Source organism: Emydura macquarii, unplaced genomic scaffold (assembly GCF_026122565.2).
Source record: "Emydura macquarii macquarii isolate MOO-44397 ecotype Brisbane River unplaced genomic scaffold, CSIRO-AGI_Emac_v2 contig_1790, whole genome shotgun sequence".
Classification (NCBI taxonomy): domain Eukaryota; kingdom Metazoa; phylum Chordata; order Testudines; family Chelidae; genus Emydura; species Emydura macquarii.
Genome location: NW_027131927.1, coordinates 28,442,807 through 28,462,233, shown reverse-complemented (window position 1 = coordinate 28,462,233; position 19,427 = coordinate 28,442,807). Strand labels below are relative to the sequence as shown.

General features: G+C 41.5%; 1 protein-coding gene across 1 annotated transcript in view; it reads right to left on the bottom strand.

The window, feature by feature from the left end:
* The window catches only part of BMPR1B (bone morphogenetic protein receptor type 1B), a 376,117-nt gene that overhangs the window by 343,025 nt on the left and 13,665 nt on the right, over window positions 1-19,427 (bottom strand). The gene's annotated exons all lie outside the window — the stretch shown is intronic.

Below are 19,427 nucleotides of genomic sequence, written 5' to 3'. Positions count from 1 at the left end.
GGGTTCCTAAGCTGTGGCAGGGCAATAGATGGCACGCATATCCCTATCATAGCATCGGACCACCTTGCCACAAAATACATAAACTGAAAGAGATACTTCTCAATGGTGTTGCAGGCCTTTGTGGATCACAGAGGACATTTCACTGACATCTATGGGGGGTGGTCTGGAAAGGTGCATAACGCATGCATCATTAGGAACTCAGATCTATTCAAAAAGATGCAAGCGGGCACTTTCTTCCTTAACCAAAAAATAATTATTGGTGATGTTGAAATGCCAATAGTGATTCTGGGGTCTCCTGCCTACCCCTTGCTCCCCTGGCTAATGAAGCCCTACACCACGCACCTGGACAGCGAGAAAAAGTGTTTCAATAATAGGGTCAGCAAGGGCAGAATGGTGGTGCAATGCGCATTTGGTCACTTAAAGGCCTGATGGCACAGTTTGCTCACTAGGTTAGACCTCAGTGAATGCAACATCCCCACTGTTATCTCTGCCTGCCGTGTACTCCATAATGTGTGTGAAACAAAGGGAGAAAAGTTCCCGCAGGGTTGGGTCGTGGAGGCTGATAGGTTGGCCGCAAATTTTGAGCAGCCAGATTCCAGTGCTACGCTGAGAGCCAATCACAGAGCGCTGTGCCTCAGGGAAGCATCAGAAACCCATTTTTGCAATGAACTGCAGAAATGTATGTCTCTGTCAGTGCTGTGCCTTCCCTTCCCATCCCCCACCTTCACGCCATTAGTCCCCTCCCCATTTTTCCCTGCCAACAATCCCCAAGCTCTCAATGAATAAAGAGTAATGATTTTTAAAGCAGTACAGTTTTATTGGTGACCCATTACAGTGTGGGGAAAGGAAGATAATTTGACACTCTCATAAGGCTGCTTAGCTATTCAGAGCAAAGTGTGACTGTGCAAACAGCAAAGCACACACATTCCCAGTTCTTAAAGGGGCCATCGCCTCTTTCTGCTCCACTCCACTAGCATGTTGTTGTTTGACCGTTTTGGAGGGGCTGCAGAGGGAGTCTGTCCTGCCGCTGCTCTTCCTGGAGCTCTACCAGATGTCTCAGCATGTCAGACTGATCCCTCATAATACGCAACATCTCCTGTTGCATTGCACACTCCTGCTCCTGTGCTGATTTTTGGTTTTCCATGTCCATGTTTAGTTTCTCTGATAAGGACATTCTCCAGGCTCTGATCTCTATGTCAGCAGCCACAGAGGCATTCATTAGTTTGTTGAACAGGTCATCCCGAGGTGGTTTTTTTGCTTTCTAATCTGGGAAAGGCGACCTGGAGGAGTAGAACCAATCAGTACCTATTGCATGGGTCAGAGTGGCATTCCAGCCTTGGTAAGTAAGGGGCCCTTGCATACATTATAAGGAAGGCTCTGTAGCACTAAATTCCACAATCCACATTTAACCAAAGAGCAGGATCATTGCGTTCCCCTTTATCATCCCAAAGACAGGTTTGGGAGGAAGTGGTCCAAAGGGATTGGAGGAGGGAGTGGGTGAAGTGTTGCTGGAGAAAACATAGGGACACCTGTCCCCGGACCCCTAACACCCATGCTAACAATATCATGGCTAGGAATTGTCTGTGTTGGGGCCCAGGACACCATCCACGGCAGGGGAATAACACGCAGTGACTATATTGGTCGGGTACTGTAAACTTGTGCCATCTTCCCGAGGTGACTATGTGTGATATCAGTCTCCTGAGGGTAAGGCAGAAGGAAAGGGAAGATTTGCTGCAAGCTTCGGGGTACAGGCCTGGCCCTTATGCTGCTATGCTGTGTTCCGCAATGATGCCTGCTCATTTAACAACAGAGTGGTGGGGAAAAGTGTCCTGCCATGGCAGATGAAATAAGGCTGCCCTCCTCAGAAACCTTCTGCAAAGGACTGCAGAGTACCTACATGAAAGTTTCCTGGAGATATCCACGGAGGATTCTCGGAGCATCCCTGTGCACATAAATAGAATGTTCTGGGGATAAACCTCTGCTTCAGTGGACCAACACCCAGGAAGCCCATCCCCACAAACACACAGACTCCTTTTTTCCCCACAAACAAGAAGCTGGATGGGGAACATAACCACAGAAATGCAATTTGCTATACACACTCACCAGATGTGCCTTCTCCGTCATCTTGGTCAATAACTATGTCCTGTGTCCGGCTGGGCTGCTCTGGGGAAAAGAACAGGTCCTGGCTCTCTGGGAGAATAGATACCCTGCTCTCCTGCCTCCTGTTCTCCTCATCCTTCATGCTCCTCATCCAGAGTCCTCCTCATTCATCCTGGACTGGGATTCTGTGTGGCACAGTAGTGGGTCACCACCGAAAATCGCATGCAGCTCCTCATAAAAGCAGCATGTCTTCAGTGATGAACCAGAACGACTGTTCACCTCCCTACTTTTCTGATATGCCTGCCTCAGCTCTCTGATTTTAATGCAGCACTTCTGCGCATCCCTGTTGTGGCTCTTCTCCACCATACAATGCAATATCTTCTCGTAGATACCTAAATTTCTTTTGATGGCTCGGCGCTGAGCCAGAACAGATTCTTTGCCCCACAGGCTGATGAGATCCAAGATCTCAGGTCGACTCCATGCTGGAGCGCGTTTGGGGCGTGCAGTCTCCATGAGCAGTTCAGCTACAAAGCTCTCTCCACACTGACCAAACAGGAAGTGAGAATTCAAAATTTCCCAGAGCTTCCGGGGCAGAGCTGTTTCCTGTGCACGTGGCCGTGGTGCAGCAGAGTGCAAATGTCCAGAGCGGTCACAACAGAGCATTATGGGATACCTCCTGGAGGCCAATGACGTCGATTTACATTGCATTCTCCCCACACTGCCGCTCATTCGACCCATAGAATTCGATTTCAGCACTACACCACTTGCGGAGGTGGTTTTATTAAGTCTAATTTTACCACAATTTAGGTCGGCAGAACTGACATGCCGGTGGTTGACAGAAGCTGCATTGTCAGTGTAGACCAAGCCTCAGACAACTAAATAAATGACTTGATTCTGAATGAGAGCTATTAGGTGCTCAGGACATTTGAAAACCTGGCCACATTTTAGGCACCTATAAATCTTCAATCAGACCATTTGATAATTTCAGGGAATGACTCCAGCAAACACCTGACTTGATCCTCAGTTAAACAGGACTCCAACAACAATGTATTGCAGAGTAACAAACCTTGATTTATTTATTTTTGATATCTTCACTTCAGTGTTTTCTGATTTCCCTATATTAAGTATAAGAAATACTGAGGTATGGCTACCTAGTTATCTCTAACAACGCTGGCAAGTTTTTGACGACTGACCGATGTACAGTAGACATAATTTCACTCCTACATCTCCACAACTTCTTAGGCAATGTCTGCACCATGAATCCTATGTGGGAAAGCCCCTAGCATTGACCCAGCTGACATCAAGGGAAGAAATTTTTTGTGGGTGTAGGAACATTATCTCCCTGAACATTAGCTATGTCAACGGAAGCCCTCTTCTGTGGACATCACCGCATCTACACTGGGGGTTTTGTCAGCAAAGCTATGTTGGTCAGGGGTGTGGATACCTTTGAAAATCTGGCCCTTGGTCTAACTCCCAGGGAAGTCAAGAGAATTTGGATTGGGCCCTAATTATGTCCTTCTTTTTGGGTACAGAAATTGCACCAAATTTGATTTAATAATCAACCAAACTGATTTAATTTTCACTTCATAACTCCTCTAGCAAATAGCAGCACTTGGATCAGAACCACCAAGAGTAATATTTGAAAGTACTTTACTTCAGAGCTGCTGACATCAGAAAATGCAGCACAACCTCTTGTGAGAATACTTAAGCACAACACACCACACTTCCCAGCTAAGCTTTACTCTCTCTCTCTCTCTCTCTCTCTCACTACATGTCATGTTAACTTCTTATTAATCTGAACACAAAATAGCACGAAATGAACAAAACATTTTTTAAAAGGCTAACAATCTATAAAGGTTAACAATACAAAAGAAAAAACTCAATACATAAAACAATCACGAGTTACTTAAAATCTATTAAAAATCTCAGTGAACAATTCTTTTTTCATACAACCCATATATCAAATTATCATAAACCCCTGAAAATCTGCCTCTTCTTTTTCCCACCCCATTACCTCCATACCATGGAGATGGCAGCTACATTATTTTGTGGAGAAAAATACCATTCTGAAGTAGATAATATACACACAACATTCTGAAATGCATCAATACTTGGTGTACCATGACAGAGAAGTGTCTTGACGTTTTCTGCTTGTAATGAGTTCTGGATTGACAGTATGTAAACATAAATATCAGTGGTACTATACCTTGAGATTGCAGAAAACTGATGCTGGGAGTCCCAAATGACTGGATTAATTTTGTCTGCAGCCAAGTACAACAACACTTTAGAGTCTCGCATTCTATCAAGGGAGAAAATTCTAATTGCATCTAACAAAAGGGTTCACTACTGAGGCATGTGTGTTAGAAAATAGTTTCCATATCACAAACTCTAATACTAAGAACAGTTAGAAAGAAACATGTTCAAACCCATTGCGTAAGGATGCAGAACACAATAAAATATATATTCCATACATTGCTTTCAAATATACTGCCTTCAAGAATTTATTTTAAAAAAAAAAATCTCTAGTGCAAAAAGAAATAATTCACTTACTAGGATATCTTTATATTTTGTAAGATTAAGGACAGATTGTGACACCTTTACTCATATAGATTAGTGCCTTACTCTACACTCATGCTACTTGTGAAGCAAAGAGCTACACAACAACATGAAGAAGGGCATCAGAATCTGACCCTTAATATTTTTCACCCAAAATATACAGCTAGAGAGAAAGACGGGGAAGGAACAAAAGGAGGAAAAACAAAGTAAAGGAAAAGAAACAAAACAGAAAAATATCCCCACACCAAAAACATCCTTTGTGTCCCTCCCACATCCAACTCCTATGACAGGGTTCCCTGTTTTCACTTTCAGTAAAATACAGGATTTTACTAAGCTGCACACGCAATGAATATATTCAACTGTATTTGATACTATTCTTTAAATGTATTTGTTAAATACACTTTTTAAGAGGTATTGTATTTGTTATAATGTAAATAAGCAAAAACCTGCCCAAGATTCCAGGTACAGATGTACCTTTGGTTAATATTTAAGAGTTATAAATTATGGACCTGATTCTCTAGTCCTCTCACTGCATCGCTCTTAGAACATAAAGGAAGCAGAAAGCAGCTGGATTTCACCTGCTGGGATTTCCCCCACTTAGGAGGGATCCCCAGCAGACATAGGGCTGTCTCCTACATCACAAACTCTACAGTCCTGGGTATATTGGGACAAGGCTGAGGCTATGCTATGCTCCAGCTATCTTTAACTGATGGAGGGCCGCTTGGGGACCTACTCCAGGTTTGGTGCAGTACTGACTCCAGAATCAAAGAACTATATTGTAATTAGCTCCCTTTTGCCTCTCACCTTTTTCCCTAAGCTACACTCAGCAAAAATTAGGCACAGCTGAGTATCCGGCCCTGTGTGTTTTGGAAACTAGTCCATGTGGCATGGAGTGCCTATGGGAGCCAAAAGTGTGTTCTATCAAAGCAGGAACAAACAACACATACACGCCAACAACACAGATACTACTTGTGAGCAGGTAAAATGTCCTGAGGTCAAAGGAAGCAGCCCTGAAAATGTGAAGGAGACAACTGGAACCTCTAATAATCCCACTCTTATTTTAAGAGACTGGGAGGGAGGAGAAAGCGATTGTTACAATAGTTTTACTACACATCACCATATTTGTTTGCTATAGCATTACGTCTAACCCTGTGCCATTTTATCAACAAACTGAAATGTGCGCGTGATTATAATGGAGTAGGAGAATACAGTGTGATAGTGACAGTTGAGTAACAGAACATGCACTGTTTGTTCATCACAGCATTGCTGGGAAGCTTGACTTGAAAACCTCCATGACACACAACACCCATGATCCACATTTGGGAATTATTGCAATACTACACAGCACTAGGCTTCTGTTGCTTCCACTGGAATTCTAATTGTGAGGACACATATACAGAAACTAATTAACCTTAGAGGGAAGGGAAAAAAAAATCAGAAATTTTCTAGTCTGGCTCTAAACTGAGGACACTGGCCTCAAAACATAAATCAAATCTTTGGCTTGCAGTGTCTCTCCCTTTGTCAAAGCCATGGACTACCAGCTGCCTCATTCCCATTCCCCACACCAGCACTCTCACTGACAAGCAAATGTCACTATAAAAGTTCTCATGCAGTGGGCTGCAGCAGCTAAATCTGCGGAACGCCAGTCAATAAGTAAAAACATATGTGAAGAGTGATGTTGGCCTTGTCTGTCAGGGAAAGAGTAAAGCAGTAGCATAATGTGTGGGGAGCTGCAGCACAGCAATGCCAATAGCAGTCTATGACACAGAGAGGTTTTTCTTTCCTTCTCTCATTATCATTGTCTTTACCCAGATGGGAAGCAGTTAGTTTCTAATCACAGTTACCTTAGGAATGGAAACTGAATGCCAAAGCTGGGTGACCTCATTGGTGTAAAGGGTGAATATTTATCATATCTGCTTAATTTGGTGCATCCCTCCACAAAATATTCCCAAACACTAACCCAGGGCACAATCTGACCAAATATCTCCCACTCCCTTCCTTAAAAAAAAAAAAAAAAAAAAACAGGGTTACTTACCAATAACTGTTGTTCTTCAAGATGTGTTGCTCATATCCATTCCAATATAAGTGAGTGCAAGCCACCGTGCACTGGTTGTCGGAACTTTTTTCCCCTTAGCATACCCCGTAGGGTCGGCTTAGGCACCCCCTGGAGTATCACGCTCATGCCGCGGTATATGAGGCACCGCCGACCCTGCGGGCCCTCAGTTCCTTCTTTCCGCCTGTGATGGTTACTGGAACGTCTTGCCTCTTGCCTTCTGGCAAGCAGCATTCCCCTTTTGAACTGTTTTGATGTTAAAAAAGTTGCTGTCCATCCTCGATTCAATTAGTACTCCAGACTGATCATTTCTGAAAGCATACTTAAGAAGAATAGAAAAGAAGATGCCAAAGCTGGTGGGCACTAAGATGCACTATCAATGCTAAACTCAGTAAGATGCAAAGACGCAGTATCAATGCTCAACTCAATGCTAAACAGCATCAATGCCAGTACCAATGCTAAACTCAGATGATGTTTCCCAGGGAATGGAACGCTAAATATGTTTAAATCTCTCCTTTTCCAAATCAATGTCAACGTTCACAACTACTAAAAAGAAGTAATGAAAAGGTAACACTTTTTGCATATAATGGGCCCCAATTTCTGCTCTTAGTTACAACAATATAAAACTAGAATAACGTCACAGAAGACCATGAGTGAACTCCCGACTCCACTGAAAGCAATAGGAGTTTTGCCATTGACTTCAATGGTATCAGGAATCAGGATATCACCCAATGCGAAGAGAGTGCAAGTAAATTCAGAATTAGCCCCAGTGATTTCATATGCTGTATACCTCTGAGCACCTCTGAACAAAGAGTTGCTTTAGGATCATAGTCTTTCCTCCACTTTAGTTTTTTTTTTTTTTTTTTTTTCTCTCTCTCTCTCTCTTCCTGAATTAAAAATTCTTTGTATAGAGTTCATCTTAAAATAGTGGGGTTTCACAGGTGGTCAAACCCACAAAGCTGTATGGGCTTTCACAGACCCAAAACTTTAAATTTTGTTCTGTATCTACACAAATTACATCAACTTTGCAAAATTCCAAACCCTTTAGGAACATAAGAACGTTTAGGGGAAAACAATACCACCGAGCATGGGGGGGCACTGGAAGTGTGGGGCAGGATCATTGTAACCATGCTACTGCTGCACAGGGATGGTAACTACTTTAAAATGTGGGCTGAAGGTTTCCTATTCTTCATATAAGCTGCATAACTGCTCTAATGAGCCTTGGAACATGGCATCTGGTTGGTGGAGGTATATTGGTGTTTAAACCCAGCAGAAACATCTGCATTCTACAAATTGCACGGCCAAAGTAAGCATTTCACATATAGGAACCATATAAATGAGATAACGTAAATGAGAAAAATCAAACAATACTTTCCTGGGGCTAAGTATTTTTCTGAAGCCAAAGGGAGAATTTTTGTACAAACGGTCTTACCAAACCTCTCTTCACATGGAGTTACAAGTTCATAATTTCTCTTTTTATTTAAAATTAACCAAAAATAATCATACGTAAAGATATGGGCTGAACAATTATTATACCACAATTAAAAATTGAAATGTTTGTAGGATGCTTTTTATGTTTTGTAACATGAGATATCATTTCACACTGGTACTACATCTTTGCTTGCAAACACTCAGAATTAAATATGTGAATATATTCAATAGCTTTGATAGGGAAATTATTCCCAAACTCTAACTCTGAATGGGAAAATATTTAATTTACTACATTCCCCATTCTCCATATCAATAATAATAAATGGGCAGGACCTTACATACTTAAAAGGTAACCTGAAAAAAGGGGGTAGTAAATGAGTTATTGCATTTCCCCCCCTCCCCCCTTACGGTGTATAAAGAATCCTTATATAACTGGAAGAAAGGGTTAGCAGAGAGGTTTGTTATATTCTAAGCCCCCCCCCCCCCCCTTTTTTTTTTTTTTTTTTTTTGTTAAACTTTAGCAATATTTGGCTGATCAAGTGCAATCTCCCCTGATTTTGCTGGAGAACTCATTGGAGGCCTCAGAAATGTAGACTGCAGGTTTTTACAGGCCTTTAATTGAAGTGGGAGGATTCATTTCTAAACATGTATTTTTCTCCTCAGTGGTTCTGAGGCCACCCATACAAGGGTGGCAACTCTGGCATACTCGTGGCACCCCAAGCCTCCACCCCCATCGCTGCACTTTCACAGACAGCAACAGCAGGTTTTCTGATGCAGTAATTTTTAATGTCACTGATTGACTCTTAGAAAAAGGAACGGTTTGAAAACACAGTGGGCAGACTGGTTTGTTTCAAACAAAACTGACTATTTAATTGACTGCTGTGTTGGAAGATTTGAGCAATACAAAGCACTCAACAACGGAGCACATTACGACCACAATATTAATCATTTGCTGATAGCCTGGGGAGTTAGAGTGTCATGAATATTTTTTTAAATGGCATTTCAAGATGCAAACTGCCATACTACTGTACTATAAAGAGTTATATGGCCTTTGCAAACTGAGTAAGGCAAAATATCAGTGAGTAAGGGTGTGGATAATAAGTAGTCAAATTTTGAGCCTGCCAAACAAAATTACAGTCTTAATTCTTGGTTGGTGGGTGTTATTTGTTTTTAATCATATAAATATAAATATCTTGCAGTGTTTTGTAGTAGACTAAATGGGGTTCTTAAATGAACACTTAAAACAACAAAATCAAGATACACTTTCACCTCAGACATTCTTAAAAATCTTTTCCCTTTATAGATTTTTTTCCCCAGCAGAACATAAAACCCCCACAGAAAGTCATACAGCAGGATAACCCAAACAGCGATAAACATTCTAAAGAAGTAATTAAGCCCCTTTCAGGGCAATATGGGACCACTCATACCCACACCAACATTAAACAACATTTACCAAGTATAGCACTCAATTTTCCCTTTGATACTCATGCATCACTCTCATTAGTTTCAATACACACCATGCACAAGTTCTTGAAAAAGAGACTCTGTATTTAGCAGCTGCTAAACAGGGTTTTTCTGACTAGGAACTGGCATCTAAATTATACGGGAAGCATCTAAGAAAATCATTGAGCAGTATGACCATTCAACAAACTCCCTGAGCCTAGAACTTGTACAGTACTGTTCTCAGAGTAATCTGCAAAGTTAAAAGGACTAAGAGTCAACATAAATCTTGTCATTTTAATAGCAAACAAAGCCATAACATTGCAATAAAAATCAACCAATATTAAATTAAAAAGCACTCTTCTATCTCTACTGCAATAAAATCCAAAATTCACACCTCTGATGTCTGAGACAAAGTTCTTATAAACCTCCTTCTGTCACTGAAGCACTGTCCCACACAAAACAGGAAGGCACTTTCTGCAGAGGAAAGAAATTTAAGCAGAGCTCCCAGAACCAATATTAAGTTTTGTGGGAGAAGAGCGAAACATATTCTCATTCTAGAAATATCTATATACAGGATTACTGTATTTAAGTATAGGAATTAATCAAGAAGTACTTGGAATTTCTTTTGGCAATACCAAAACACTCTAATATCTCTGGCTATCTGTTCATGTTTATTCCAGAATTATAAACAGTGTGGCTGATCAATCCATTATAGATCATCTTTTTTTTAAGACGCCATCTCAACAAATCCAGGCAAAAAAGCCCTGAGCAGTACCAGATGAACATCCTCATACAGAATGGCAAGAACAATTGGAGACAATTCAGAGAATAACCACCAATATGCTTAAAGGGCTAAAGGAACAGATTTATGAGGAAAGATTAAAAGTTAAATATGTACAGCTTGAGTAAGAGATAGCTACAGGCGTCAACAATTGTCTTCAAATATCTGAAGAGTACAAGCAACAAGAAAGAGAGAATTTTTAGGGTGTGTAACAGAGTAAACTCATGAAGAACAGAAAGGGGTCCCAGAGAAGAAAATTCCAAGTTCCTCAAAAACCTCTACTTATTCTCCACAATTACTGTTAAGGTCCCAAGGGGCTTCCTGAGAGGAGGAGCGGAAAAATCAGGGCTCCTCTTTAACCCACAGGTTGACATTTCTATTGAGGACAAACTGGGAAATATCTCCTGGGAAGTTTGTTTCCACCTCAAAAATGAATTGAGTGAATCATGCAGAACAGGCTTTGCCAAATGAAAGTGAAGGGGAGCAGGCAGGGGGACGGCTAACTACTAATTACCTTTTAGCAAGGCAGGCTGGGAATGGGAGGAATCCAAGGCTCTATTTAATACAATCTCTTCTATCTCTCAATCCATGTAGAAACAAGGGGATGCTTTCCAAACAACATTAAAGCCAACTGGAAACAAACAGGTAGGGCTTTCCTGTTAAATAATAGCATTTTTCAATGTGAAGATTTAGTGATCAAAATGTAACGGATTCCCACAGCATCTATGGGGGATTGGGTTCTCTGTATCTTTGCATCTCTGTTGGGGTAACAAACACTTCTTCCATTTCTACCATCATTTCTATCAACATTTCTGTGCATTCTGACTCACTGGTGTGGCTGGGTAGAGAGTGATACAAAGGGAGATATAACCAGGAGTAATATAATTAATGTAAAGTAAATGTAAGTGTACTCTGTTTGTCTCTGTGGAAGTCACTGCCCAAGACAAATTGTGCAAGCAGTGTAATTTTAGACTTTTTTTTTAAAGACATGCTGGACAAAGCATTAGGAAATACACAATAGGGGTATTCTTGCAGTATCAGAGAAGTGGATTAGATAATGTACAGCAATATGAGATTATACCATCCACCATAGCAGTTTTGATTATTTTGATGTTTATTCGTCAACTGGAGACACCATCTCTCATGAATAATCTAAATCTGCATTTTCATCATCTGATATTGTCGTCATATTTCTGGGAAATCAAGGTCTTCAGAGAAAAATTGGAGCAAGATGCAATGACCTTCCACCTTGTGAGGTCATCCCTTCTTTTGGTAGGGTCATTTTGACCTGAAAAAAAAAATCACCTACTGTCTCCATTCAGAGACCACCTTCCAACTCTTTGGCCCAGTATTTCTAGAACTCTAGTTACATTAAAGGCCCTGTCCTTGTCCTGCTGAACACAAAGGGAGACTTACTGTTAACTTTAGTGGGAGCAGGTCTTAAACCTGAACAAACACATTTAAATCTCCAAAGCTCCTCCAATATTGTCATCGGTGGGTAAATTTTGTAGTGTAAAAAAGATCCAGTGAGTCCTTTCAGCACCCTCTGCTCCCCAACCACCTGACCACAGGGTAGTGATGGTATACCCTATACCTCTCTGCATCAGTATAGGTGAATCATGGCCAGGGACAACCATTAGGCAAATGCCTCTCCTACTCCCCATGAGGAGAGCTTGTGGTGGATCATGGGAGTAGTCCAGCATACAGAGCAGAACAGGAGCATGAGATATCTAAACTACAACTCCCACCATGAGCCATCATTTCCTAATTGAAATATTTAGGATTTCAGCCACAAAAAAAAAAAAATCGGTAAAGATTTTATTGGAAAGCAAATCTTTTCTGTGGAAAAAACAAGGTTACTTACCAGTAACTGTTGTTCTTCGAGATGTGTTGCTCATATCCATTCCAATATAGGTGAGTGCACACCACAGTGCACGGTTCCCGGAACTTTTTTCCCCTTAGCAGCCCCCGTAGGGCCGGCTCTGGTGCCCCCTGGAGTGCCGCGCCCATGCCGCAGCACATGAGGCACTGCCGGCCCTACACACCCTCAGTCCCTTCTTTCTGCCAACTCCGACAGCGGGGACGGAGGGCGGGTGTGGAATGGATATGAGCAACACATCTCGAAGAACAACAGTTACTGGTAAGTAACCTTGTTTTCTATCTTCGAGTGATTGCTCATATCCATTCCAATATAGGTGATTAAATAGCAATACCTCGGAGGTGGGTAGGAGTTACCGGTGAGCTGCCCTCAGCACGGCTCTGCCGAATCCTACGTCCTCTCTCGCCTGCTGAACAATGGCGTAGTGGGACATGAAGGTGTGCACCGACAACCAGGTGGCTGCTTTGCAGATGTCCTGCAGGGGCACTCTCTCCAGGAAGGCCGCAGAGGAGGCCTTAGCTCTGGGTGAATGCGCTGTGAAGACACCCGGCAGCGGCACATTCACCTGCTCATAGCAGCACTTGCTCACTGTTTTAAAGCCTTACTCTTGTCTGCTCTCCCCCCAGGCACTTAAGGCACCGAGTGGGGGGAGAGCATGGGGGGGGTTAAACCCAGGCGGCCCGGACATAGCCCAGCCACCTTAAGTCCCTCAGGGACTTCTCCTAAGCTACAACACTTAACAACTACTTAAACTAACTAGGTACTTGGATTAACAAAGAGATAAAAGAAGGGGAATGGCACTTGCAGGGAGCAAGTGCTAGTTCCATCCGACCGTCACGGGCGGAAAGAAGAGACTGAGGGTGCGTAGGGCCGGCAGTGCCTCATGTGCTGCGGCATGGGCGCGGCACTCCAGGGGGCACCAGAGCCGGCCCTACGGGGGCTGCTAAGGGGAAAAAGTTCCGGGAACCGTGCACTGTGGCGTGCACTCACCTATATTGGAATGGACATGAGCAATCACTCGAAGATAGAACTGAGAAAACACAAAATGTTCCCCCCATTCCCTCTGCCTCCATAATTTCCACAGGAAAAAAAAAGCCCATTCTCTAACCAGCTCTACTAGCAATGTCCTTAAAATTAATTTAAAAAATAATCACAAGCTAAGCTTAAGATCAAAAAAAGTCAGAAACCAAATTCTGCTCACATGTATGGACTTCAGTGAATTTGCACAGATGTGGCTCACAGCAGAATGTATCAGACATTTTGGAAGATTTTTCTCCAGATTCTAGAAAATATTTAAATTGTATACGTAGGTTAAATTTAGTTTGTTTATTTCTCACTTGAAAGTGAATTTAAAGTTGCCACTGTCTTCTTTTTATGTTGTATAAGAATGTCTTTCCTTACAGTACCAACACCTTAAGTCACTGAAACTGAAAGAAATTTTAAAAATCAGGTTTACTTGTCACTGTGCTCTTTGTTTGCTTTTTGCATTTCTCCCAGTTTGGATAGTGTCAATTCACTTTTAGGTTCTTAGGTGTTGCAATGTTTGTGTTTCAAATACTACTGTGAAAAAATTAAAACAACTGCTTTTACTGTTTGTTTCTTTTTTAAGTTGTGGAAACATTTCTATTATTCTTAGGCTTTATACAAGCCCGTTTTTTTAAAAACTTGGTTTCGGGCCATATTTAAATTGACAGTGTCACGCTGGCTGGATCGGGGGGAGGGGGGGGGCATTTATGATGTTATTTAACACCAATATGTCAAAATCATAGTAATTCATGTGAGATCTGCCATGTCAGGTACTGTTAGAAAGGCTATAATGTGCTAAGTAAGATGATAATGTTTATATCCATGTGTTATATGTGTAATGAAAGTTATGGATATGTTTGATATATCTGTATTTCAAATTGTGCTGTGTCTGGGTCACACCCCAGACAGGATGGCTGCAGAACAACAGCCTGCATTAATTCCCCATTAAGAGATCCACAGGTACAAGGGGCCAGGGAAAGAGGCCAGGGATATACCTGATGAGTCACCAGGACTTACTCATGTGACTCTGGACTCCATTTTGGTTCCTGTAAAATTGAACAAACAGCATGACATAGACCAAACGACATAAAAGGTAGCTGCCCGGGATCCATTTTGTCTTTTAGTCTTTACCTACCTCTGGATCATTTCATCTACAACTGAACTGAAGCTGTGAAACAAATGACTGAGACCCATCCAGGTACTGGATGTATACCAGAGGGACTATACAAGCCTGCAAACTCCACAATTCTACTAGAAACCTGATATATATGGACTTTCAAATCAATTGTATGTGTCCGATTGCTTTAATCCTTTAACATTTCTCTTATAGTTTGTTTCTTTTCTTTTATAATAAATCTTTAGTTTTATTTACTAAAGGATTGGCTGGCAGTGTGGTATTTTGAGTGAGATCCAAACTTATATTGATCTGGTACTGTGGCTGACCCTTTGGGGTCAGGAGAAACCTTTTTGGTAAAGAGCATAGAGTTTAAATAACTGGTCTCTTTACTGGACCTTTACTGGATTGGGAGCCAGAGACTGAAATGTACTAAAGGGGGCTGTGTGTATTTGTATATCGGCTTCTTGATAACCAGCGTGGGGAATCAGAAGCAGTTTGTGGCTGGTTGGGAAGTCTGACTTCAGTGCTATCCACCAGTGCTGGGAGAATCTGCTCTCCTTTTACAGCCTGTCCTGACCTTGGCATTTTCAGGTGGCTACCCTAGGCACAGATGGGTCACAGACAGTGTCTCTTTAATGTGAAGTGTTGGCTTGAGCCAACTGTGGTGAAGGTCTAATACATGATACCTTCTTCCCCTGTGCAATTCTGGCAGTGCACCTCAGTCAAATCCATAACATCCTTGCCATTCCATTCCCAGGCCTCTTGTGCAGACTCAGCACAAAATGCTGTACAAATGTGGGTATTTTATACCCATTTTATTGATGAGGAAACTGAGAACAGCCAGTTTAGGGGCCTAGCTTTTCAAAGATGTTGGGCACCCACAGCTCCCGTAGATTTGGATGAGTCCTTAGCATCTTTGAAATCAGGCTAAAGTCAGTGGAAGAGTGAACAGAAGCTTGGAGTCCTGACACCCAGGCCTGTGTTGTAAGTAGTAGATCACCTGCATCCCATAAGTCACATGATACAGGAAACATACTAGTACTTAGATCAGTCTTTCAATTTAACCCAACTGGTTTATATCAGATCATCATGTATACTGAACCAGAAAAGCATGCAGTGTTCTTGGCTGCTCCTACATTTTGCTCTTATCATATGATAAATCCATGCAGCTAACCCTACTTTATTTCCTTGTGGGTTTGATGCATTTGTGTAAGATTACTTGAGACCTCAATACACAAAGCAGGCTGCAGTAACAGGCTTTGTAATTGTCACTCAACAGCCAAAAATGTTAAAAAACACAGACAGATAAGGAGTATTTCCAGCTCAAGGCAGAACTGAAAAGAACTGTCAATACAGCAATTATGGAAATTCCAAATAACTCAGGCATACAAACAGCTTTGGTTTCACTTTAAAAAAAATTATATCCATTTGCAAGTGTTATGGCACAAATATCAGAGAAGGAAGTTGATGCATTTAAACTTTGACACTTCTTGAGTTTTCTGATATTGTCAAGCCATGTTGGTCTGTATTTTAATGGCGTGTACTCTAGCATGCAACAGCACATGTTACGGTTTATAATTGGTCTTAGCAGATCCAACATAAAAAGCTTGTTTGCACTGACCAAATGATTTACCTCCATTGCAGTGAAAACCAAGGGCTTGACCCCTCCGAGGTGCTAAGCATTTCCTACAAAAATGGTACTGAAACCAGCCAGTCAAGAGGAACTTTACACATAAATTTGTACCAGTTTCTAACTGCAGCAACATTTGGAACAGATGTTTATCCAGTTACAAATCCAAACTGGATGTTGGTTTACACAGTTCAATAAAATTTTAATTATGGTTCTGCAAGAGTGTAAACCGATCATGTCATGCAACTAAATACTTGTTGTTAATATTAACATCTCTACTGCTTACACTAGAGCTAGGGTTAACCTACCTTCCTCAGACAAAAAGGAGGCAAAATAAATGCAAAACCACCACTTTTAATTTTTTAAAAGATAAGGAGCAAAAATCTGCATAAATCAAGATTCTACAATCCTATTTTTGGAGACACGTGATGCTTTCCTCCCCCTCTCCTCTGGATTTGTGATACAAACATCTTTAATTTAATCCTTACCTGAAGCCAATAGAAAAGGGAAAAGGACAGACAATAACATGCCAGATTCGGAGACATATCCTTTCTCCCCTTGAGACAGACACATAGAAGGCAGATACTTGCACAGAAGAGTCTGCAATATCAATATGTTCAGAAATTGTCTTATATCATGCTCTTCATTCTGTACAGAAGGCTATCTGATTGAAAGGGCAGTAACCAAGGCCAGAAAACTGTGTGTGGGCAGAAAGGCTGCAGGGGAGAATGGATCAAAATCTCTGAGATGAATTACTTCACACATGCATCTGTGTTCCTGACCAACAACATATTCCTCCCACCATCAATACAACTTCTTCCCTCATACATTGCCAATGGATGTAAGGATTTGCCTATCTGATATGTTCTGCAGATGCGTAAAGCAAGCTAGTGTTGCCTCCAGTGGTATTAACTTGAGAGAGAAAAGCCATCCTCTCATTTTCGGATATAGGTGGCTTCCAACCTATGACCCTGTAGATCAGGTTCCTCCCACATTTTAACTGTGCTACACACAGTGTAATGACTCTTGGAAATGTACGGATTCGACTATGCTGCTTAGACAAGACTGAGTTGCTCTGCGGGGCTTCCCATGTAATCCAACCCGCCTTTTCCCTCTGTGGATAGTATTTGATGGTATGACATCCCACAGAGAATAAGCAGTTACAAAATCCATTTTAAAGCAGCTGCTCAATCACTGCGAGATAAGTTCTAACATCCACAGAAAAGATGCCACTAATTATCCTGCTTATTGGCTTTGGTCGCTCCTCTCACTTCTCTGCATCCCCTCTCATTATGTAGCTGGATAACATTTGTTAGAAATAGGATGTTCTTACAAATAAACATTTGTTTTCTCTGAAAAGACCAAGAGACAGATCATCAGCTCGTGTAAAATAGTGTAGTTTCACTGATTTCACTGGAACAATGCTGATTTAACATTAGCTGGAGCAACATCCCAAGTTCCTCCTTCAACTTCATGGATTTTCTTCTGTCTCCTTGGTACTGTTTTACCCTCTACACAATAGCTTTGTTTCCAGTTGTAAGGGCAGGTGAGAATATCCTTTCCCAGTACTAAATACAATCACCAGTCCTTGCATTATCTGAAAGGTGCTTCAAGGCATTAAGATGGGATCCCTGAAGTGAAAGACAAATCTCCTTTCCCATGTTTTCTTTGGCATAATTACATGATATGATTCTCTGCACTCCTATCAAAGAACTTAATACTTTGGATTTCTAGTGCCTTTCATGCAACAAGCTCAAAGGATTTCACACACCTCAATTAAGCAGCCAGGCAAAAGAGGTAAGAAAAAAATCTCATTTTCAGATATGTTCAGCACTCATATTGCTCACTGAAGTACATGGGGGCTGTGGGTTCTCATGGTTTGGGGGGGAAGAAAAACAAAAAAACGGTTTACCACTGGTCACACAGAAGCCAGGTCTACACCAGAAACAAAAGTGGTGATGCAGTTATACAGCATTGGCTGTTCTATCTTATTTTGTTCACCAAACCAGTACAAGCTACACCAGCAAAAGTACTTTTTTTGCCAATGCACACCAGGAGGCTTTTGCCAATATAGCTATAATGGTGCAGCTCTACCCACAAAACTTCTAAGTTTATACTAGGTCAGAAAGTTGTTAGGAATGGAAACAAGGACTTCTGTGTGCCCTATTAATTTTATTGTTTTTTTCCACAAATTCATCCATACCCCATATTTTACCGCTTCCAGAACATTGCACATTGCTATTACCTTGGCCTCACTGATGAAATCCTTATGCAATACACAAAGCAAAAGGAGGTGAAGGCATGTAACTCCTTCAAGCCTGCCATTTTCCAGCACTTTAGTCTCTGCAGATTACTACTTATCCTTCACCTTTCGCATACAAAGCAGCACAATAACATCACTACTCATCTTCAGAAAACTCTGAGGATTCATTTCAGGGTACGGTTCAAAACTACCCTATCTGGCCCTAGGCCTGCAAAGCGTTACACATGAGTTTTACTTTACTACCAAGGGTAGCCTCATGGAAATTAATCTATCACCACAAGAAGCTTGGTTATTTCAATGAGACAATTCATGGTAGCAAAGTCAAACACACACATACAGCTTGGCAGGATCAGGCCTTTCTTTGTAAATTCTCCTTGGACCTTCCCTACCTTATCTCCCAGTGCCAATCTCCAGATGCTGTCAATACAAAGGCTTTCCCCAGAATGCTGGAGCTGCTGAAGGAAGAGCCTTCTTCCATCCTTCTCTCCATTTGACTTTTCATATCTCACCTCATATCTCATTTTATTAATTATTTTGTATTACCGTAGCACTTAGGAACCCCAGTAATGGACCAGGACCCCCCTGTACCCGTCGCTGTACAAACACAGAACAAAAATACAGCCTTGGCCATCGCCAGAAGAGCTTATAATGTATCTTGACTTAATTCTCCCTCAATAATTAGTGTTTTATCTTAACACTACTGATTTTTGTCAACCATATTGTATACAGTCAGCTCTCTTTTTCTTAGCTCTGTAGAGTTTTCGAACACGGCTTGAGAAAACTATAAAAAAGGCCCCAATCTTATCATGAGGTTTGCACTGGCAGACCCATGAAGAGCTCCACTGACTTCAAAGGGGATTGGTGTGGGTGATAAGACCCATAGGAACAAATCCAGTTACAGGGTCAAGACCTGCAATTGTGCAGTGCTGTCTGTATTAAATTTAATTTGTAATAAGAGGAAAGAGATGCCAAAACCAAAAAGAGTTTTATAAACATGTTTGAATGCTACTAAGGGCAGAAATGAGATTGGGATAAATATTTCAAATAGACGCACCCATTCTGAAAGTACAAGAGCAGCATGAAAACATTAGATTGGACAGATGCTTGTGATAAATCTCCTTTTTTGCACACCATTCCAAGTCATATTG